At 36.4% G+C, this 24118-nt stretch overlaps 1 long non-coding RNA gene across 1 annotated transcript; it reads right to left on the bottom strand.

Moving 5' to 3' along the window:
* Positions 1-2239: 2239 nt before the first annotated feature.
* Positions 2240-23693, bottom strand: LOC109104937. Its single transcript, XR_006156706.1, has 4 exons — positions 22901-23693; positions 20692-20799; positions 20524-20569; positions 2240-2723 (listed from the first exon to the last, which is right to left on the bottom strand). It is a non-coding gene; the product is annotated as an uncharacterized LOC109104937 (long non-coding RNA).
* Between the last annotated feature and the right edge of the window lie 425 nt (positions 23694-24118).

Here is a 24118-nt window from a genome sequence, read left to right on the forward strand (position 1 = left end):
GTCATGATGTGGGAAGAGTTGCTTAACACCGCCAAAATGTTCACGCAAAGAAAGAAGGTATAACTTTTATTCTCGCTGTTGCCGCTGCCGCCATGTTGTGGAGACACTGTGTGTCTCGTTGTGAAAGCGAAACTACTTTGTTTGGCCTTCCAAAAGAGGACACGACTAGAAATCAGTGGTTAAGTTGTATTTCAACCCTGTTCCAGAACAGTTCAACCCAAATATTCAGATGTGTGCAGCGCATTTTACGGAAGACTGTTTCCTGAACCAGTACCCTACAATGAGTCTGTGGCACAAAGACTGTTTCTATAAAGTGGTACAATTCCAACTTTGCAAGGACAGTCTGGCGCTTCTGACTTACAGCCTGTAAGTACATTTTCATATTAAAAGAATTTGCCACTGATGATTCAAATGCGAGTTTTGAGCAGTGTAGAGTAGCACTTATTGTTTGTCGATTCTCCTATCACAAATGCAGACATGGTTTTATGTTACTCAGCGTGATACGCAACACAACGCGTAAAAAGACAGTATAGTCATAATAATCAGTAATTATGTCCCCACTGGATGCAACAAATGCCTCGTTTGTAATGGGTTTTATTGGTTTTGTCTCGTCACACCAGGACACACAGCATCAAAGTATGTTAAGGGGCATAATATTTCCATCACATGCTTGAGGCATTCAGCCAATCACAACGCACTGGATAGCTGCCCAATTAGCGTACACCTCGCTTTTCCGAACGATGAGATTTGTAAAAATCGACTCATTTCAGAAAGGTGGGTCATAGAGAAGCAACAATAATGTACATTATGTGAAAAATAATGTGTTTTTTGAACCTTAAAATGTATAAACACATTGCATTACACCAAATACACAACATAATGTTATTTTTAGCAACGTCATATGACCCCTTTAAATTCTGAAATTTCAAAAATGCTCAGTATCACAGATTTTTTTAGTGACATAGAAATAAACATAATCTTAAAAATGTACCTTTACCCTTAACATTTTTCAACATTCCAAAACTGTTTATTTTCAAATTTAAATTAGCTTCTGAATGCCAGATTTTCAAAGTGATCTCAGACTTCTATATTTATATTAGCTGTGTGCTAACAATGATATTAGCCAAGTTTCGTCACACAACCAGAAGCTCTGAACAGGTTTACTGGCATCTATCCAACTCCTTCCTCAGCATTTGCCCTCTCAGTTTGTTCTCTTCTTTTCCATACTGTCTTTCTGGTCTCAAATCCCTTCCTACAACGTGTCCACGTTTAAACTCAAACGTGCGTATGGGGAAAGACTCTTAAGATGGTCTTACGGGTTGACGTGTCTTGGTGTGACGTATGTGAGGATCAAGGCTCTTAGGGCAGTCCTGGCTAAACTAGTTAAATGTTTCCGGCCGCGGCTTCCCCCGCTCCTGCTGCCTCATGGCTTTTCCCTAACTCAGTGTATTGGACCGTGCCACAAATAGCTACGAGGAGGGATGTGTGCGCTTCTGAGGATGGCTAATAGGCTTAATGGGGTAGCCTGACCTAACGAGATCACCATCAGTGTGTTTGCATGTGAGCTTGTGCATGTCTAGAGCACACTCAGATTGACACACTTGGTATTCATAGCTATGGTTGATAAACTGAAATAAAATGATACATATAGGCATATGTGGTTTGTGAGTGAAATAAGGTTACAAACAGACGAAGCTATTAGCGCATTAAATATTAAACCATGGTGGTTTGGTTTCTTGTTTTAAGCATGAATCTCACTAAATTTTATATTTAGACTTAAAGGGATAGTTCACCCAAAGCTGAAAAGACCGAAAGACCTTCATACATCTTTGGAACACAAATTTTATGGGGTTTTTTATTAAATCTGAGAGTTTTCTAGACCCTCCATATAGCAATGGAACTGACACATTCAAGGCCCAGAAAGGTAGTAAGGACACGGTTAAAATAATCCATGTGACATCAGTGGTTAAACCGTAATTTTATGAAGCTATGAATATTAATATTTTTGTGTGCAAAGAAAACAACAAAAACAACTTTATTCAACAATTTCATCTCTCCTGCATCAGTCTTCAACATGCATTTACGAGAGTACTTTTAAAACAAGTCAAAAAAATGATGTAAGAAAAAATAAACTTAAAAACTCAATACAAGCAAATTTAAGATATGTTCTTCTATATATTCTTAATTAAGAATGTTTATCTGTATTTAAGTACAAATGATAATCTTAAATGCGATCTAATAATTGTGGGAATTATTATTCTTAATGAGTGACCACCTACACAAGGTTAGTTATTTTGCATAACATGATGTACTTTTTTTTTTAACTGCATCGTATAGATGGATTTGTTCCCACAGGTTTTTTGTCATTTTAAAATAAATTTTGTAAGAAGTTTACTGATGAATCTTGAATATTTGTTAGCAGATTTCACAAACAAATTGTTGCAAAAGTATAGTTAGTGAATGAGACCCAGAAATTTTTATTTTTTTTTGCCATGTGGTATAGTGTAGTAGGGTGTGTGTGTGTGTCTGTGTAAATGATGTGCATCATAATCCTGGATGGAATTCCCTCATCAGTGAGAAGGTGTGTAAAGTCAGCTCTGTGTAATCCTTATCCAGACTCCACGTCAGAACATGCAATGTGTCCCCCATTTCGTCACTCCATGTTGACAGGATTACCCCCTCTTTATTCCTCCTGCTTACCAAGAATTCCATCAGCAGCTCACCTGTCACATGCGCAAACACACACACATTCACTATGAGATTTCAGTAGGCACAATTCCTTTTTCCTTGTGTGTAAATGCTGTCAAACATTCTGATAAAAGATGTCAAAAGTGGTGTTTATGTAATCAACGTGTTACCTCCCCTGACCTGACATATTTTATATAAACCGGGTTATAGAACATTCCTTTTTTTTCCCACAGCGTGGCTGCAGTTACCAAACTCTGGTGAACGTCTGCTGTGTGAACTCTGACTATATCTGAAATAATACATCAGTCACACTGGGCCTGAATGAGTCTCTTTGTCTCCTTGTGCTGCTACAACTGGAAACACATGCACGCATGTACATACAGCATTCTGAGAAGTTTTGCGTAAGAATCCGCAGGCCACCAAGGATTGGTCACGCTGTTGTTTTAGGACTGAATCGTCAGCAAACGCTCAATTGTCTTTGGGCAAGAAATCAGAACACAGCACACTAGAAATTAAATCATCCCAGAGTGCAGTCTCACTCTTGCTTTTAATTTGTCTGTCCTCATCTCCTGCGCTCTCTCTTTCTTTCTCTTTCCTCAAGATATACCCACAGGAGGTATGAAGACAATGCTGACTCTCACACTCCCTTCAGCGTAGAACACTAGAGGCAATAAACTTTTCATTTGATCTCTGTGTTTCTGTCTCTAGTTCTTTTCAATATCTCTCATTTTTCATTTGCGCTCATGTCAAACCTGCTGCTGTCACAGCGTGACTTTGTAAGTTGTGCAGTGGCTGGGATCAGTGTGCTGCCAGTGTGAGTATGTCTGTGTCTGTGTGTGTGTGTGTGTGTGTGTGTGTGTGTGTGTGTGTGTGTGTGTGTGTGTGCAGTATGCTAGATCAGACTGCTATCATCAAGGGAACTGTGAATAAAATCCATATCTTTCATTGACATTTCTATGGCGGAAGCAGAAAGATCTGGATTTCCACAGCGAAAAGAAGCATTGAAGGATAAATGCTATCGGACTGACCCAAGATAAGGGCATATGCATTGATACATTTTGTATTGAAATCATTCACATAAAAAAAAAAAAAAAAAACTCTCAGAAATGCAGCTGCCCTGACATCTTCAAAGCACTGATACGTTTATTATTCTGTATTACTATTTTTTATTTTTTTTACTTAGAATGTAAGAAGGAAGTGCATTTTTTTTCCTATACTTAACTTAAAGTCGTGATGCCACGTAATTAGCAACAGATATTTTCATTCATATTTTGCTTTGTATCCTAGTGAAGCAGATTATTGAAGAAAAAAAGGAGTGGGTATTTGGTTCAATTCATCAGGCATGGGTTTATGTGGACAAAATAATTGGAGAAATCCAGCTAACAATAATTCTGCGAACTTTTTCTCGTCATTCCGAAAAGTTATGAAAACATTATTTAAACATTCTGTGAAAGTTCAATTCAATTTAAGTTTATTTATATAGCGCTTTTTACAATACAAATCATTGCAAAGCAACTTTACAGAAAATTAAGTTTCTACAATATTTAGTAGTATCTTATCAGTTAGCAAAACATTTTATTTTCTCTTCATGCACAAATCCTGAGGTTCTCCCATGAATGTTGAACTGCTTGTGCACAGAACGTGATTAAAGTCAGAATGAAATAAAAATTCTGTCGGTTTTGTAAATGCATGTTATAGATCTTATTGTTAACAACTGCTTACACTTTATTTTAAGGTGTCCTTGGTTTAGTGTAATTATACATTTAAGTTCTGAGTAATATTTATTAACTACATGTATTTACTATATGGTTATGGTTAGGATTAGGGTTCAGTTTAGGGTTACTTGCATGTAATTATGCATAATTAATTGTTATTATAATAGTAAGTACATGTAATGTGTGTAACAAGGACAGCTTAAAATAAAGTGTTACTGAACAATTCCTCCACGTTTAAACAAAATGTCACAACTTAGTCTTAAACTCCCACCTCTCTACAATCGCCTACAAACTCACATTCATTTTTGAGTGTGATGCACATCTCACAATCAATAACTGATACACAGAACCAAATCTTTGCACTACATATCTCTTTATTTTTTTCCAATCTGGTACATTTGAATTTACATTATAATATTGAAGAAAAAAAAAACTGTCTCTAGTTTCATTTCATTGTGACCTTAAGCAGTCAGAAGAAAAGAGTCAACTGTATTTAACCCCTTTTAAAAGCTGCTTAGTACAGGTACAGCCTTCTGTTCTTGAATGCACTACGACTTCACAAAATAATACCCAGACTAAAAATGAATTTAATTTGCACCTGCGTCACTTCCGCTGTAACATTCTCAGAGCGTTTCTTATCTGTTCTGTCTGGCATTTGGGAAAAGGTCAGAAAAGAATGCACTCTGTAGACTGCAAGACTGCTCTGTACAAGCAAAACTTGCAGCTTTACTCCCCAGCTTTGTGTTGCCGCATCCTGAAACATTTACCTAACATTGGACCATTTCAATGCACAATGGAACAAGGCTGTTTTAGGAGTGGAGAATGTGAATGTGTGCTGCTAGTTTTCATGTTCTGTATACATGAAAGACATAAACTTGCCTCCATGACAACAAATAAGCAACTTGGACAATTTCCACAGCATCTGCTGCACTTTTATTAATTAGCGTAAACATGTATTTTTGTGTGTGTGTGTGTGTGCGCGCATTTGTCAATAGGGTCTCGCTGACTTCATTCAGTGGGGCTTTGTGAACTTGTGAGTCATAATTCTGATGATGAGTGTCTTTCCACCGGAACAAACAACATGAGGAATAAAAAAAACTGTGCAGTACTCCTTTCTTCTATAGCTAGTGCTTATATAAATGCACTCACAATCTGTTCTGCATAGAACCCAGTTTTTTTTAGACCATTTTTCTTTTTTGGTTCTTGTAAAATCATTTTGGTGGGCTCAAATGTGTGGTTAAATAAATCAGAGGTCTAATTCTGAAACTAACACACCTGAGACTTATGTGTCTGTGATTTTGAATCTTAAATCTCTTTGGGACTGTATATCTTTGAGCATTCTTGTATGTAAAGTGTGATAGTGCTGTACTGGAATATTCTTCTTGACAAATAGATTAAACTTTTATATTTTTCATTGCCCATGCACATATATGCCAGGCTAAATATTAGGACTTGCCATTTACACATCCAATAACATGAGAGAATTTTTACTGTAACCACTGACCTATGTTGTTGGAGGCTGTCCTAAATAATGCATAATGGTAGATGTTCCACTGATGAAGTCTCTTAACAATCATTGCTATAATATTATAAATATATTTTTACTGTCACTTATCAATTTAATGTTCACTTGCTGAAAAAAATTATTAATTAAAAAAAAATCATACTGATCTCAAACTTATAAAATATACAGCTATAATATAATGTTTGATACAATTTTCATATGTAAGCATAATGGACATTGTGACTTAAACATAGCCAGAACTTAATAAAATAAAATCGAGAGTTTGTGAATCAGTAGCCAGCCTTATCTAATTCAGACGTCTAGTACAAAACATATAAAAAACATATGAACATATTTTCATGTAAATTCAACATACTGAACAGACTGCTTCCCATGCAGCCTTATTTTGTGTGCGTCAAATTATTGGCAACCAAAGTCGGATGGACAGAATGGCTTGCGCAAAAGACCCTCACTGTGCAGACTCATACATTTATGATTACACTGTAATTCTGTATTGAGCAAATAAGTATTACGAAAAGAACATTTATGCTGTTTCAAGCAGATCCTGAATTACGTGGCCTCCTGATTCTGAATTAGTTTTCCTGCGAATCTGCACAGTCAAGTGTGTGAGAGAGGAGAAAGTGAAATATTTCAGGGTAGATGCAGATCTGTCTGTGGTTTTCTCACAGATCTACAAAGACGAGTAGTGCAATACATATCCTCTTACTGCCACACACACAAACGCACGTCACTAGGAACACGGTGCCTTGTTACACAAGCCCCCATTGGAAACAGGATGCTGCCTTATCACACACATAGACTCAATGAGTAAACACCTTCACCAACAAATTTAGAAGTCTGTATCTAAACACTGTCACCGCATTTGAGAGAGAGTGTGGTGTCGACGAATGTGTTAAAAGTTAACACAGAGAGCTGTTATTCACCGTATGAATAAACAGAGAGGAAAAAGGAGAAGGAAACGTTTTGGTTCAGCATGATTGTACACATTAATGCACTCTTCCACACACACATACATACACACACACATATAAATATGTATATATATATATATATATATATATATATATATACATACATACACTCATGCACAAAAATAGCTCAGTCAGCGTAAACAACACATTTCATTCATAAAAAGCAGCTCAGTCTCCGCCCATACATGGTCTGTCATCACCGAGTCATGTGACCTTAAACCACACAGAGCAGAAACAGAGCAACACATGCCCTGAAAGGGAAAGGAGTGCGAATAGAAAACTAGACAGAAAGAGAAAAGCAGAGAGATGAGGATGTTAACGGTTCTCTCGTCATCGCAGGTTGCAGTTCCTTGGTTGGTGAATGTAGGAAATACCACAAAAACGTCACGTGGACAGTTCACTTTCCATTGTGCGCAACCCACCCCCTCACACACGCTCATACACACATACACATTTGGCAGTTGTACACTGGAGCCACCAGCTGCCTTTCTCTCCACCCACGAATTTCACCATTGCAACAAACAACTTTCCATATTTCGCACAAACACTAAGACAATTACAGCATGACAGCTGCATCCATGATGGGCTGCACATCACAAAAGACTGCGTTTGTGTGTGTTTGTGTGTGAGAGACAGATTCACAATTTGTGTCAGATGGAGTATTGTTTCTTTGGTCTATATTCAGTTCTACGTTTATTTTTGTGACAGGGGAACTAAAGGCATTTATTCTTGGCAAGTTGACGCATAATGCATCCATTGGCTTTTTTTCTATATCAGAATCAGGATTTTGGAGTCACATGTATAAGGGGAAGTTTGTATCTTAGGTCCTGAAACAATTAATTTGAAGTTGGTCACCATTTTTATTTACCTTGCCTTCACTGGTTCATTTAAAAAAGATTTTTTATAAGTACAAACATTCCATATTCCATGCAGTCTATCAATATCATGTCATAATTATTATTTTTTTTAAATAGTTTCAAATAGCTTGTTCCATCACAAGATATGTTATGTTTTCTAATAACACTTCAATTTGTATATATATACAGACATATAAAAATAACATGTATTGTTTTATCTTTTCACTCAAAAATGATATATCTTTTAACAGACATTACATAGAAAAGTAAAACATTGAATTAAATGTGAAATTTGGTTACACTTTATTTTAAGGTGTCCTTGTTACAGTGTAATTATACATTTAAGTAATATTAATTAACTACAATATGGTTAGGGTTAGGATTAGGGTTTGGCTTAGGATTTCTTGCATGTAATTATGCATAATTTATTGTTATAATAATAGTTACTGCTTGTAACATGTGTAACAAGGATACTGTAAAATAAAGTGTGTATTTTCTTGTGCAAGAAACCTTTGTTTTAAGCACTAATTCAAACACACACACACATAGATATATATACACAAACACACATGACATCTACAGAACATGTGCTTTTCATTGTTTGTGATGCAACTCTCCAGACAGTGTCTGTGTTTGAGTGAAACAGAGATATTTCAGTTCCATTGTATCTTGTGACAGAGAGTGAAAATGCGTAGGTAACCTGCAGGTGCGTGGGTGTGTCACCAGAGACTCATGACCAGCCACTTCCTCTTTCTACAGGTATACACTGGTCAGATGGGAGGCTGGAAAGAGGTTGGTCAGGCGGTCAACCAGACTGAGGTAGGTTACGTGTGACTTCCATAAAAGGACATCTATAACTGGCATTAGAAAGCACTTGCAAAAAATCTTGAATCAGAAAATAATTTATCTAATTGTCAGTTATTATTATGGAACAGACCCGGACATTACAAACAGCATAACCCACCAGTCAGTCAGTCAAAAATAATCCTTGGATGACATCTTTAAAACCATTTTAATCCAGAGACATGATAAATTTAGAAAACAAGTCATTATGCACGTATGTAAATGAGGTTGAAAAATAGACATCCTAGTATTGTGACACATTTAAACAGGGCAGCACTCTGTAAACAAGGCCATGCTATTGCATAAATCACAGCTCTGTAATTAGACTGTTTCTCTAACAGCCCTTGTGTTTTACCAACATACACACATATGCACGCACGCAAACATCCGCACTCGCAAACACACAAAGATGCATTTTGGGCAGCCGTGCGTAGGAGACCATTGCGTGTTTGGTACGGAACCAGGCTGTTGAAGGCCTGAGTTGTCATGGCGATGATAGTTTGATTCACCATGGCGACTAATGAGTGAAAGAGAAAGGGAAAGACAGACATGAGCAAGGGAGATTGCATCATAGGAACAGAGAGAGAGAGAGAGAGAGATCCAACTTAAGCATCATCCACCCAACAGTTACATGAAACCTGCCAACGCTGGCTGAAAAAAAACTGTAAATATGAAGATGATTCAAATGGTGTGAAAACAGTGAGAAAATCAAAACAGAAAAGCAAGTGCTTGATTGCTCATATTCTTTTATACCTAATTGAATTCAGGCGTGCAAATTATTTCCATGCTCTCCTGTGAGACAGTAGTATTTATTATGTATATTATATACAGTATGCATTTTTTTTTGTAAACATAAAATACTCAGATAACCACATTTGCAAAATACATAGGTCTACTGTGCTACTGTATCCCAAAATGCAATGGGATAATCAAGATATTTTTTGCGCAGTCTCTTTCTTATTGTTGAATCATGAACACTGACCTTAACTGAGGCAATGAGGCCTGCAGTTCTTTGGATGTTGTTTAGATGGGTTCTTTTATGACCTCCTGGATGAGTCGTTGTTGCGCTCTTGGAGTAATTTTGGTAACCCCTTCACTTCTGGGAAGGTTCATACACTGTTCCAAGTTTTCTCCATTTGTGGATAATGGCTCTGACTGTGGTTCGCTGGAGTCCCAAACCCTTAGAAATGGCTTTATAACTCTTTCCAGGCTGATACGTGTCAACTATTTTGTTTCTCATCTGTTCTTGAATTTCTTTAGATGGCGGCATGATGTGTTGCTCTTTAAGCTCTTAATTAATCAGGCTTGGGTGTGGCTAGTGAAATTTAACTCAGCTTTCTAAAATAATGTGGTTAATCATAGTTCTTTCATGATTTAACAGGAGGGGGCAATTCATTTTTCACGTAGGGCCAGGAAGGTTTGGAGAGCTTTTTTCCCTTAATAAATTAATTAATCATTTAAAAACTTCATTTTCTATTTACTTGCATTACCTTAGTGTAATATTAAAATTTGTTTGATTATCTGAATCTTTTAAGTGACAAATATGCAAAAATAAAAAAAAATAAAAAACACACACACAGGAAGGGGCCAAAACCCACGGCACTGCATATTAGTAAGTCTCGTTGTTTTTGCTGTGGCATTTTAGTTCAAACCACAGGCAAAAGTTCCTTGTGTTTTGCAAAAAGTATAAAAGGAATAAAAGTTTGATATCTAAATGTTTGAATTCATTGTTGTTTAGGAATGAATACGAATCCAAATTGATATGCAGAATCGGAATCTGTGAAGTCTGAAGGCCTTCCCATTAGTCATTTAAGGTTTTGGAAGGGTGCTCACCAGCATCCCCTTTGCAGCTGTGCACACTTTCACACAGCTTTTACCCAGCAGTCTGTGTGGCATTAAACCACCAAAATGTTGAGGAAAGGCCAAAAAGTAAGCTAATATTTCATTCTGAACATGACCAGAGTTCCACAACTTCCTCTGTGAACATCTAAGGGTGATTGAAAGTCAACGACGAGAGTGTGTAATCGTTTATTTCTAGTGGCATAGTAAGTTCTAAAAGGGAACAACCCTTAATACATTCCTCACATTTTCAATTGGTGAAACAGCTCCTAAATACCAAGCCCTCCAGTGTCTCAAAACCTCTCTCTCTCTCTTTCTCTCTCTCACTCCAATGCTGGCTCTCAAGCAAATATAAACAGACCCGCTCCATTTATTCAACTTGTAACAAACATTAAGTCCCTAATATGCAACCGCTGTGGAAGGAACAGAGCATGACTATGTTGGTCAGAATATAAACAGTGAGTAGCCAATATTTAGAGAGAGCCTGATCTATCACGGTTGGTGATAACTAGTTATGCTGTATGTTGGAGATGACCTCATCCCCCTGTGACAGTCCAGGCAGAACGCATTTGAATACGAGGTTTGAATGAAATACCATTCCAGTGGTAAAGGAACTTATTAGCAATGGTACGGTTGCTATGACCTAAGGGCTGATGGACATTCATATTATTACCTGAGTGATTTGAATACTGTTTCTGTTAATAGTACAGATAGGGCTCTGTTACGTAGATTGTGGTGTGAGTGTAATAATCATAGTACGCCTCTGGCCATTTGACCTGGATATTTAATGTAAACAGGCAAACAAATATAGTTACTGACAAATACATATTCAGTAGCTATTTATGGAATCCTGTTTCCATCTCAGAGTAGAGAAAGAGTAGAGAAAGTTTAAAGAAATAAATAAAGTCACAATGTATCACCTTGTGTTAAAACAAATATAGATCACAATTACAAGATATAAAGAAGCAACTGTAAAAGGCACATTTAAAAAAAAAAAGTCACAATTATGTATAATGAAGTCACAATTGTGTAATATAATATTATAATAAAAATAAATAAAAGGAGAGTTTATAATAAAGAATAAAGTCACAAATCAAGTCTGAATTATGACACACTGTGAGAAAGTAGCGATTGGGAGAGACACATTTATGAAATCAGACCTCAAGTTGCATTTATGAGAAATAAAGTCACAACTGTGAGATAAGTCACAATTTGAGAAAGTCCAACTGTGACAAAATTTACAAAATAAGATATAAAGTCGTAATTATAAGAAATAAAGTTACGTGAGATTTAAAGTCTTTTGTTATTACAAAGTCACTTTCATTAAAATATTAGTCACAATAGGGCCTTTCGCACCACTTTACTTCCAGAACTAAATACAAAGAACTAAAGTACCTCCACAGTTAGTTCTGGTTCTATGAACAGGTTCCTTCAAAGCGAAGCATTCGCACCGACAGTGTGTACTAGTGAGTGATGTAAGTCATTTGTGCACGGTGTCAACCACGGAAACAAAGAAGAACAATGTTAACAACAGTAGGATGGAGTACACTGTGATCAAAGCTGTGTTTTTGTTGTGTCTCGCGGGTTTCACAATAATGGACATGGAATTTCGACGTATACTTAAAGCCATTTAAAGAACCAACGACAACTGGCAGTGCTACATTTACTACAAGTGCCTGTACTTCAGCGTCCGACCATCTATCGCTGTTCATCATACTTGCGAAATAAGTTGACACAATGTATACAATATGTTTACACTGCGAATCATGGCGGGTGAGGGCGTTTTCGTACGCCTCTGGCCAATCAATGTATACTTATGTCATGGGTAGTACCAGTTTTGCTGGTTAGACCCTGCTCCAGAGTAGGAGCTAATTTGGTTCTCGAAAATGGTAGTCCGGAACTAAAATCGCACCTAGGTCCGGTGGTGTGAAAACGCCAAAAAGTGGGTGGTTCCACAATTAGTTCTGGTACTATGAAAAGGTTCCCGTGGTGCAAAAGTCCCTATTGTAAGATATTAAGTCATAAAAATGAGAAATAAAGTCACAATTACCTTTTTATTTTTTTTTATTTTGAGGTGGAAGCATGCATCCACAGTTATCAGCTTGATATAATGGAAGAAAAATAGGACTTCTGAGCAGGTGAACAGATAAGTGGTTGTGTCGAGTTTGGCAGTTGGACCATAGCACGCTCAACACCTTGTTTGAATTTTCCAGTGCATACTAGAGATTCAGGTTAGTGGAATTCACCTGTTAAGCAGCTCCTGGCTAACGAATTAAAATGGTTGAATTATTCCACTTCTTTTTTTCTCTCTGGTAACATATTACTTTCAGTGCTGCATTGATCTAGAATGACAATAATCTATGTGTCTTGTTTCTTCACCCTTCAACCTTTCAGAAGCACGGAGAGCATATGTGAGAAAGAGAGAGAGCATGTAACTGGATATTTTTGGCTTCTTTTAGACTCTCCTCAATTTAGGAACTTCCATGACCAGTACTCCACTTGGAAAATAAAAGAGAACAATCTACTCTTGCTGTTCCATTTACATACACATATATGTGATCACATTTTAAAGCCATCTCTCATAGAGATTTTGTCTTCCGTACCCTGTCTACCCATAAGCTATGCATCCAACCACCCTATGAAGATACAGATTTTCGGTGACCATTTAACCCAGCATGCAACACTACTATACCTGTAACTTAAACCACCCATGGTCTGCACACTCGGCTGGCCCACTGTGTTAAATTCATTCATCAGCCGCCAATCAAACCTGACCCTGACCCCAGGCACTGGCCAACAGTGTCTACATTAACAAAACAGTCTGTAGGTACTACTTTGTTCATATTATTGAGGAAACTTCATTCTTAAACTAACAAAAAACTTTTTTTTTCCAGAAAATCAGTAGTTTAAGATATTGAGCATGGATAAAGATGAAAGTCATTAGAAAGAAAAAACTATGTGTATGAATTAAAAGTGATTAATGGAGTGCAGATTGACTGTTGTAGGCAGTTCAACAGAAGACCATACATTTACAGTCAATGAAAATCAGATAAAGTCTGCAGGGAAATACAAAAAAAAAGGAGTAAGGATGGAGTGAAAGTGAAGGAGTGTTGATAAAGGTGCTCATGCGAGATAGAGCAGCTCTTAGCTCTCTTATACCATGTTCTAACCCACTGGAGCCAAATCGCAGACAAAAGCCCCACTGTTTCAAACTTCCTGTGTGTGTGTGTGTGTGTGTGTCAGAGCACCCAGATTGTGTTTGTATGTATGAGCATGTAAGAGTTATACTTAAAAGACTTCAAAAAGATATTAAGTACAAGTGGAGTAAATATATATATAATACAGTATATATATCCCAATGACTAAACAGAAAATAAGCTGTGTTTTTACAGCAGTAGTTAGAGTTTAAGTTCTCTATAAAACACCACCACAGGCACGTGTTTATGGGCAGACCACAGGACAGTTGATATGAATTGTTGCGTGCAGACGATCCAATCAGGCTGCAGGCTACTGAATCTCAGGCAATAAGAGATGAGTTTGACCCTATGTCCGGCCTCAAAACACCTTCAAGGACTAAACACCTACGTCAGTCTGGCTCTAACTAGAAGTGTGCCAACAATAGATGTTTCACATTCACATTCACATTAGTGTTTGCCTATTGTACATGAGCAGCCGTTAAATTCCAGCCATACATTTTGATTAAATTTCAGGGGTCAGTACACAGCGGATGATTCTCAGTAAGCTCAAAGAAATTCTGATTTGTCCCAATAAAATAAAAATAAAATAAAAACATTCCAATTTCTTTTATTTTTAATTTACAAAGTAAACCCCTAAGAGGCATGGCTTTGTGAGAAAAAAAAAGAGAAAGAAAAACTGTTCAAAGGTTTTGCTCACTCGCAAAAGTTTTGTGTTCTTTGCAAAGAACACAAAAGGTGAAGAAAATGCAAAAGATCTGAAATTTCCCTTTTTTTTTTTTTTTTGTCAAAGCACAAGCTGTCAATGTGTCATTACTCTTCTAGGCAAATTATTTTAGAAAAGCAAAGGAAGAATGGGATGATGTCTTGACTTAAGCCAGGTCCCTTGTGCACAATAAATTCTCATATGATATAATTATAATTTTGTATTATACAATTGACAATTGCATTAAAAATGACCAACTTTGAATTGAACGTGTACATTTTAGTCTTTCATGGGAATCTAATGCAGGACTTTGATGTCATAAGCGCTACTATTTGAACACTATTTTTCATTAAACAACCTCGGTAGTCGGCCTCATCTCACATGTAGCACTTACCTAAGTGCTTTGAAAGAATATTCACTGTTGTAATGGAGTCAAATGGGGAAGTCCCTCTCTCTCTAGAGTGAAGATCATTTTGATCCACACTGTAACCACTGCACTGTAAACTTGGAGGCCGTCCAGCTCTCCACTGACCCAGCACTGAAGAACTCATCGTATCACTAAACCCAGGAAACATCAGATAGCTTATTACATTTTTTGTCCTCTCTGAACTCTACATAAATATGAAAGAGGTTTATGTTTGGAACTGTTTGCTAATACCTAGTATTCTCTGTGTATTAGATATAAAGACAGCGATAAGCTAATGACCTTCCTTCTTCACACAGAAACACTAAATAAAGAGCCTATTGGTTCCCAAAACCTCCAGCAATCACAAGACAGAAGAAGTATAGTGTGTTTGCGTGTGTGCGTCTTCCCACAAAACCCATCTCTGACGTTAAGCTGTCAGTTTTGTAAGTAGTCACAAACTGCCGACTGTCACATCAAAGCCAGATTGTGATGTTTCCAGTCCACTATACTACTTGATAAAACTGCAGTTCAATCTTAGGTGCCCTAAATGTATTAAACATGCAAAGCAGTATGCTAGGTTATTGACCTAGTCCTGATCTACTTTTATTGCTCCTGTGAAATCAGGACAGAGTTGCAGGTTTTGCTGTAATGTGGTTTATTGGTAAATGCAGGCATGGTGGGGAGGACCTGACATGGCGGTGTGACGCTTAATGCGATTATTCATTATACAAAAACGTCTCTGTCCAAATATTTAGATAAGACCATCCCCTTTCTACTCTCAAACCAGCACATCTGAATCATATCCTCTTAGAAACATACAAACACACATACACCCCCATACATTCACTCAACAGGCCTATAAATGCAACCATAAGGTATATTACATGAAAACAGACCAGCTTTGTAGCCATGTCGCCGCCATTAGTGGACATGCTAACATGGGTAATCTAGTTACCTATATCTGAAATCATCAGACATGAATTATCTCACACACAAACTCTATATCATTAAACCTATACATTATAAACATATGCATTGTATTACCCAGGAATTAAATAATCAAACCTGAGTGTCTAATACTGTGCAGTCACAAACTCTAATTACTTTAAGTCTATTGTTTTTGTTAATATATTACTTTAATAAAAATCTATACAAATATTTATTATATTTAAATATGAAATAAAGATAATATGTGTTTAAATTCAATTTATGTCAAAGATACTAATCACAGTAAAAACAATATAATGATCTAAAGTTGTTTGTAAACTTTTTAAACTTCATTTAAGAGTTAAAATATTCTTGAAGAACAGCCCGGGGGAAAACACTAGATGAGACATATGAATGAGGTTCAGAATATTATTGAGTTTCTCATTACATTTTATTACTCTCATATATACACACTATTTACAAATGTACGCTTAACCATACGTTAACTTAAGCTTGAGTGAAAAGTCACTTGTCAGACTGTTTCAAAAGCTTAAAGGTCACCTAATCTCTCACTTTCTACTAATGTCAAATTATATCTAACTGACATTTCGATTCATATAAGAAGCTGATGTATGAGTCATAATTCTAAATTCTTAATCCTGGGAAATGGGGTCCACCCAAAACAGCAAACAATGGAATATGCATTCAATAATTAAACAAAAGAACAAAAGCATATTTTTAATTCAACCAAATTTCACCACCAAATGTATTTACATTGAATTTATTTTCTGATCTGGCTAATAAATCATTCTGTAAGTGTATTTATGTCAGCCCTGATCTAGTTTATTATAGACTGCTTTATGTACATCATTGCACATGAAAAATATTATTAGAAGTACATCTTATACTGTACATCCAATGACTTTTAGTGAAGCTGTGTTAAAGGGTTTGGGGAATCCCTGTCTGAACATGAGCTTGACCTTCTGAGTCATTTGATAAACTAAAAGGATGAAAGTATTTGCTGTTTACTCAAGCACTAGTATATCACAACCTCTGTAAGTTTGTGTGTGGGTTTAACAGAATGAAAATGTGTGCGTGTGTGGCAGATACAGTATCTAAATTACATCTTCTACAGTTTCTAAGGCCTTCAGGCAAGCACAGATGTTTGTTGAGAATGCAGGTGTCTGGAACAACAGATGTAGGTAATTACATATTTGTTAAACCCCATCAGAAATCCTTTGAATAAAGTTGCATAAAACAGGCAACTGTTATGCAAGCAATGCCTTAATTACAACGTCCCACACCTACACATTGCTGAGCATCGTGGTGTGTCAGAAAAAGGGTGTGGCACAGGTTTAGCATGAAACTCAACAAGAAAGAGTGATTCCGGAATATGACGAACACTGCCGGACAATTTTGGGTAATTTGGATTGGAGAAATGCAGGGGGCAGTTTTCCTACACCTGTTGCTGGGAAATTCACAATGCAAATGACAGGTAGATCTTCAAAACCCACACAATGTATGAATGTGTGAGAATGTGTTTTATAATCATCGAAACTCTTCTCACAACGTTCTCGATGAATATACCAAAACGGTGAGTAATATGCCCTTTGTAAGTGTAAATGTATCACTGAGAGTGACCCCAGATTTAAAGGTCAAGATGCCGCTATGCTGATTCACAACTATGACGGAAGGTCAGCAGACATGAGACAACTTTTCCACTCGATTTCATGGACCTCGAGTACCTTGTGTATCCTTACATTCACAAAGGTGAAAATGTGGGTGTCGGAATGCATGCTACTCCAAACATTGACATTATCGGTTCAATTTTGGATCCCTGATTACATAAATGGATCGCATCTTGAGAAGAGGAGTGCAAGCTACACAAAAAAAATTATAAAATAAATCTGATTAAGTCACAAAAGCCACAAAAGTTCAAATGTCAATGTGATTCTACAACGAGAAAGCATATGCAGAGCTTTATTAAAAAAAACAATGGCAACCGCCCTTTGATAAAAAGTTACATTTACTTGCACTTGCCAAGTAATGTAACAACTTGCCACATTAATACTGAATTTAAAAAAAGTTTCATTTATAGTTATCACTTTTGCAATCAAAATTAAGAGTAAGAATTATTAATTTTATAAATCTCCTTCTACGCCATGTGAACCCAGATAATTTTTTTAACAAAATGTTTGGCAGGTACACTGGTGTATTTTTATTTTAAAACATTTATAATTATAAAATTTTCTGTCTCACTTCATTATTCCAAATCACATACATAAAGATCATTCAGTTACTGAATAATTTGAAAATACTGAAGATAAAAAAAGAATTACCGCTAATTAAAAAGAAATCCCACAGTCTTATCAAAAAGGTTTACAGTAAAAGGTTTAAAGTCAAATATAACCCTGGACCACAAAACCAATCACAAATCACATGGGTATATTTGTAGCAATAGCCAAAAATGCACTGTATGGGTCAAAATTTTTGATTCTTCTTTTATGTATAAATCTCAATTTCAAAAAAATTTACCCTTATGACAAATGATCATGTTTTGAAGAAATGTTGCTCTAAAATCACAACAAAAAAGTCAAACATGTCCAAATCATTTTAATATGAAACTGTTGTTAAAAATGAAAATATTTGGGAAAAGAGGCCCTAAGTTAAAAAATTGATTTTAACTTTTCAGCTGTAAGAACTAGGAAATATTTTCTCCATCCACTATTCATCAACTACAGTAGATGTCATGTGATTAATCATAGTGTTTAAACCCATTAATAAAGGTGAACACCAACGCAATGACATTTAAAACTAAACCTTGCAACATGCATCAAGAAGTAATCTGTTTCTCTGTGTGAGTTCCCCGACAAGGTGATGATGAAATACTGCAAAGAGTTATTATCTTAAGAGAAAGTATGTGTCTTTTTCTCTGCACTCTCTCTAGCCTGCCTTGTCTAGTCTAGTCCTCTGAAAAGGTCATCAAAACCACGCACACAAAAACCTACAATGCACACATTCCAAGAGGTTTACACATGGGTATCCCTTAATATGCTCTCATGCAAAGTACAATGTGCTACAAAGACTTTAAAATAGCAAATCAGCTCTCCATTGCTTACTCACTGGGAAAGCCTCATTCATAAGTTTAGCATGTGAAACACTGCATTTGTTTATTGTTTTTTGGAGCCCTTAGTATATATATATATATATATATATATATATATATATATATATATATATATATATATATATATATATATATTTATATATATATTTATATATATATTATATATATATATATATATATATATATATATATATATAAAACTATGACAGGACTATTTTTTTATATTCAATAATATTTGAATATGTCTGTGCAGATAGAAGATCATGTTTGCTTTCTATCAAATATTTGCGACATGAATCTTAACACAGTGAGAGTGTACTGCAAAATACATGTGATCAGTACTGATCAGGAATTTCAGTTCTCCATTTCTTTATCTCACTGTCACAATGGCATGCTCAAAACAAAAGCAGTCTGCATATTTCACCTCTGAACACCTGCTAAACTCTTAGTCTGAATTCCTGTCCAATTGTTCTGACACCCCACACAGTAGGTCAACTCAAACACTGATGAGTAGTAAGAGGAAGAGATGCACGCATACACCCACAAGCTTCATGCACTGTGAAAATCCTACAATATACGGTTAAAAACTGACAGGTGTGGTTTCTAGATATTCACTGTAAACAAAACAAATACGATGACATTACAAGATAGCTTTTTGGTGGCTTTATATTTTACAGTTCATACCCGTCACTCTAAAAAATTATTCAGGGACCTGACAACTTAAATAATGCATGGTTGCAATTGCTTTATTGATTTGAGTAAACCTTTATTTTGAGGAGATCTGGTGACATACATCGACTCTGTGGCTGCGCTATAATGCCACTGACAAGTAATATCTTACTTCTTAGCTAAATAATTTACATTTAATATGTGCTATGCTAGCTGTTGATTTTAACTGAAAAAGGTGAGATCAATGGGATCCAGGGCAACAGCACCTTTATTTATTCATGAATTCATTTATTGAGCAATTGACTTAAAAATTTGTCTTTATGCTATAAATTAGGTACCTACAACTCAACTTAGTTTGTTGGTTGAATACAGTTTCATTAGAAGTTGTCATAACTCAGAAAGATTGAATTTTTTTTTTTTGAGCCAACACATTATTTAACTCAGATAAAAAATGCTGGGTTGTTTCAACCCAACTTTGGGTCAAATATGGACTAACCCAGCTGTTGGGTTAAATTTTTACATTAATTCTTCAATCCAAAAGTTGGATTAGTCCATATTTGACCCAAAGTTGGGTTGAAACAACCCAGCATTTAGGCCTGGTTACACACGGGACTTAGACTAAGCCAGAATTAGGCCATAGTTCAAATTTAAGTCATTTTTATAATTGCAACTTAGAGAAAACATTACTGGTGCGCATTTCAAGACAAAACAAAGGCACTGATATATTTTAAGATCAGTCAGTGCAAGTTTCTTTCAGTTAAAACAGCTCAGACTTACATTTTAGTCTGGGACTAGGCTTAAGCCTCGTCTATGAAAACAAGGGATAATGGTACTATACCAAACCAGCCCTACCAAAAAAAAAAAAAAAAAAAAAGGTTAATTCAGCACGTTCCAAATATTATGCTTGGCTTTTACACATACAACCGCAGTGTCAAAAATGTCACATCCTTTAATAATTGAGCAAAATAGCATTTAAAGCATTCTAATTTACACCATTAAAGGGTTTAGCTGACCAAACAAAAAAAAAATAGTATAATTTATTTACTGTCTACTCACTGTGATGCTTGTGCTTGTCCATATATCGGCAGGGAACGGTAACCACCTTATAGATTTAAAAAAGGATGCATAACTGTCACAAAATAATATAATGCAACTTGGCCTGAATATTTGAGTATGCTGAGAATCAAAGCAAAATGTATTGTAGTATTTATCAAAAATCTTCACCTCAGTTATTCTGTTGCACATTCATGATACGTTGAGGTGCTTGCTTGAAAGCAACATTTCCTGCCGGCGTGTTTAGTAAAAGCACATGTGCTCACCATTTTGAGAAGTCTAAAGAAAAACGTGAAACTATTGTAAGCTATGTGTAAAAAACAATTATTCTAAGCAACAAGGATTAATAAATGCTGTAAGCTCTAGTTTACATATGTACATCGACATAGCAATTAATACAGTCTTAAAATCAAGTGCATTAAAAAGTTTTTTGAAAGTGGGCCTTCTTTCCTCCCTACTTATTCACATGAGTATCATCTAACAAATTTGGAAAGAATCTGCAAATACATTTGTTCTTACTTTTTTCCCCACTGAATTTGTCTTCCCCTCTATTTTTTTCTTCTACCAACACATGAATGTATATGGGTTCATAGAAGTAAAATTGCACTGCCCTTTTCTGCTACTATAGTTTAGTTGATTTTGAAGAATGACTCACATTTCCCAAAAAGAAGATAGAGAGAGAGAGAGAGAGAGAGAAATGTGCAAAACTGTCTTTGACAATTTCTCTCACATCCAGGTCATCGCTTGAGTGTAGTCAACATACATAAGTACAAACACCCACTCACAATCTCAAGAAAAACTAACAAACAGTTTTTACCACACATGACCTTTCAGCTTGTCAACCTGTGATAGACTTGGTTTAACACTTATACAATAAAATAACAGCAACTCTGCAGTTTAAGTATAAATATGTGAATATAAATTACATTCTTGCTCATTTTTAGTAATGTGTGGTTTAAGGTAAGATGTAATTGAACCATCACTACCGGACTGTGCTAATATAAGATTATCTTAAATGATTGTAGCTATCATGTGACTATTACTGCGTTCACCTCGGCCTAGGGAGAGAGTTTTCTCAACCCTTTTGAGTCATGAGTCAGTGCTGTAAAAGCCATTTGGATATCTGTCACTCATAGACGTATCCATTATACAGTCACTGCTGGAAAACGTGGGATTCTAAGTAGAAATTCACTGCCTTTATAAATGTAAAGAGCAAAGTTCAAGACCTTCATAATATATATTCTATATTCTAATTTTAAAGCTTCCTGTTTGTTTTGTTTTTTCAGTCCACTATTCCAACCGTATTGAGTATGTAACCCTTATAAATAAAATAGCCATCCTTTAGCAGATGGATAGGAGAGAAAATGTGTGATCACTTAGATTTCAGAATGAAAAAACATGAATTTATCTGTCGTGATAAACATATCATGTTGTGGTTAGTGTAAGGGTCTTTAAAAAAAAAAAAAGTATAAAGTCACCATGTTATCATGATCTGCCTACTAGTTTCAGTGGGGAGCCATGTTTTGTTTTCTAGAGACCAATGTGGAGGAAGAAAAAAGTAAATGTCTGAGAAGTGTGCCTTCTCAAGACAGAACATCCCCCACCCTTTTAAACCAATGAATTTTCATGACATTTCCATGACCTTTCCAGTCATTCATAGTTAAAGAATAGGATTTTTTTTTCTTCTTTTTTTGTATTGTATTGTATTATTTTAATAAATTTCCATTATTTTTCTGGGCCTGGAAACCTCAATTTTAAAATCTCCTGATATTTCCAAATTTTACAAAGGTCTTTCCACCAAATCATACACAAGGCTTGTTTAGTTTTCTTTTTAGACCCATAATGAGTCGGTTTTTGGTTCTTTAAGAAGTGTGTCAAGTGATATTTAACCAGTTGTCTCTAACCACTCCAAGCTCAACCTGTCTTGTCATAAACGAGGCTAATATCACTTGACCCGGTTTACCCTCTCCCTCCTTAAGCGTCTAAAGAGGCGGGGGAAGGTCATGGAGAGGGGATTCCCCGTGACGGCAAAGCAGCAGCGCTTAAAGCGAGTTTCCCTCCGCGCGTGCACCGTTTCCATGCCTAGCCCCGAGGTCTCGCGCCGCGGAACATGTTCCCCACAGCTAACTTACAGACCACCTGATGTACCACTGGACTTATTGAAGTTGAGAAATGAACAAAATATAACCGTGCGTTTGTATTTTTTGGCAAACGCATCACAAGCAAACGCAGAAGCTCATTCCAAAATGGAAGAATATTTATCGAGGCTTTTATATGCTTTACTTTCATATATGGACCCTGTGGCATGTGCTGCGCAAGTTCAGAATTATTTACAACTTCTTTGCAACAGCTTTTCATGAGCTGTGGAAGAAAAAATTACCTGTAACTACCGTCTGTTACTGCTACTTGTTGTATCGAGATTCTTAGCGATCTGTTGTCGGCTAAGTAACTGACTCTCGTTCATACGGTTGCTTTTAAACCACACTCGATCTACAACAACATTAAGCACAACAACCGAAACCTGTTTAGTGTCCTCGGGACGTCCGAACTTAATACTATCCTGCTTTTCCAGAGAGCCAAGCGGGTTAAACAACACAGTTAAAATGGAGAAGCCTGCTAAAAAAGCTTCATTCTGAGCCAACGGGCGAAATTACCAGAGGCTAACGTTACCGGTTCTCTACTTTCTCCCATTACAGTATGGGGATATCATAAGGTTGTTCCCTGTTAAGAGGTAACGGGGACACGCTTCCGCTAAAAATACCTGTCTACGACTATATTTGGATTGGCTGGAACACAATCAAATGTCTAAAATAAACGGACCCGCCCCGGCGCAATGAATGAAGGATCTGCTATCTCACACCGCCGGGCCGCCCGCTGCTAAATTTAGTAACATTGCTTGCGTCAATCACGCGCCTCAGTGCGTCAAGCCCTCACCCCGCCTCCGGGAGCTGATCATTGGCCAGAATTAGAACGTGGCCAAGAAATTACGCGTCTTGTGATTGGCTATTGTTGATATTTTTTGTACTATGGGGTACGCGAGCTACATTTAATAATTTGTTTAGTGTGCACGGCGGAAGCACATTGAGGATTTAAATCCACCCAACTCCGCAGCCTTATAATTTTTATTTGATCAATTTTTTATGATATTTTGGACAACAGGCGACTGTCATTTGGACAATAACGAAATGTTTTTCTCCTCCTCAATGTAAGCTTGCATATCACTCTTTATTTTAGGTAAACCTTCACAAGCGCGCACACTCATCCATAACGTGTGTAGTAACCTTAAACACTTTAATAAACGTTTATAACCACTAAATAAGTTTACAGTGAGTATTTCATATAGTGAAAAAAAAATATGGAGACCACACTTGCGTATATTATGCACTTGTCAATTATATTGTTTTACAGTTTTGCACCTGCTAATAAAATAAAACCATTTAGAATAGTTTCATTAGCTCTGGGATGATCCTAACACGAATAACATTTATAGCCAAATTTTCCTCCAGCAAGTAGTCGACGACATAACACTCGGCCTACCGCGCGATTTAAGACAACTTCTGGCAAAGAATCAGAAGATCAACCCTCCTCCCTCCGTTCT

This window comes from Cyprinus carpio, chromosome B16 (assembly GCF_018340385.1).
Source record: "Cyprinus carpio isolate SPL01 chromosome B16, ASM1834038v1, whole genome shotgun sequence".
Classification (NCBI taxonomy): domain Eukaryota; kingdom Metazoa; phylum Chordata; class Actinopteri; order Cypriniformes; family Cyprinidae; genus Cyprinus; species Cyprinus carpio.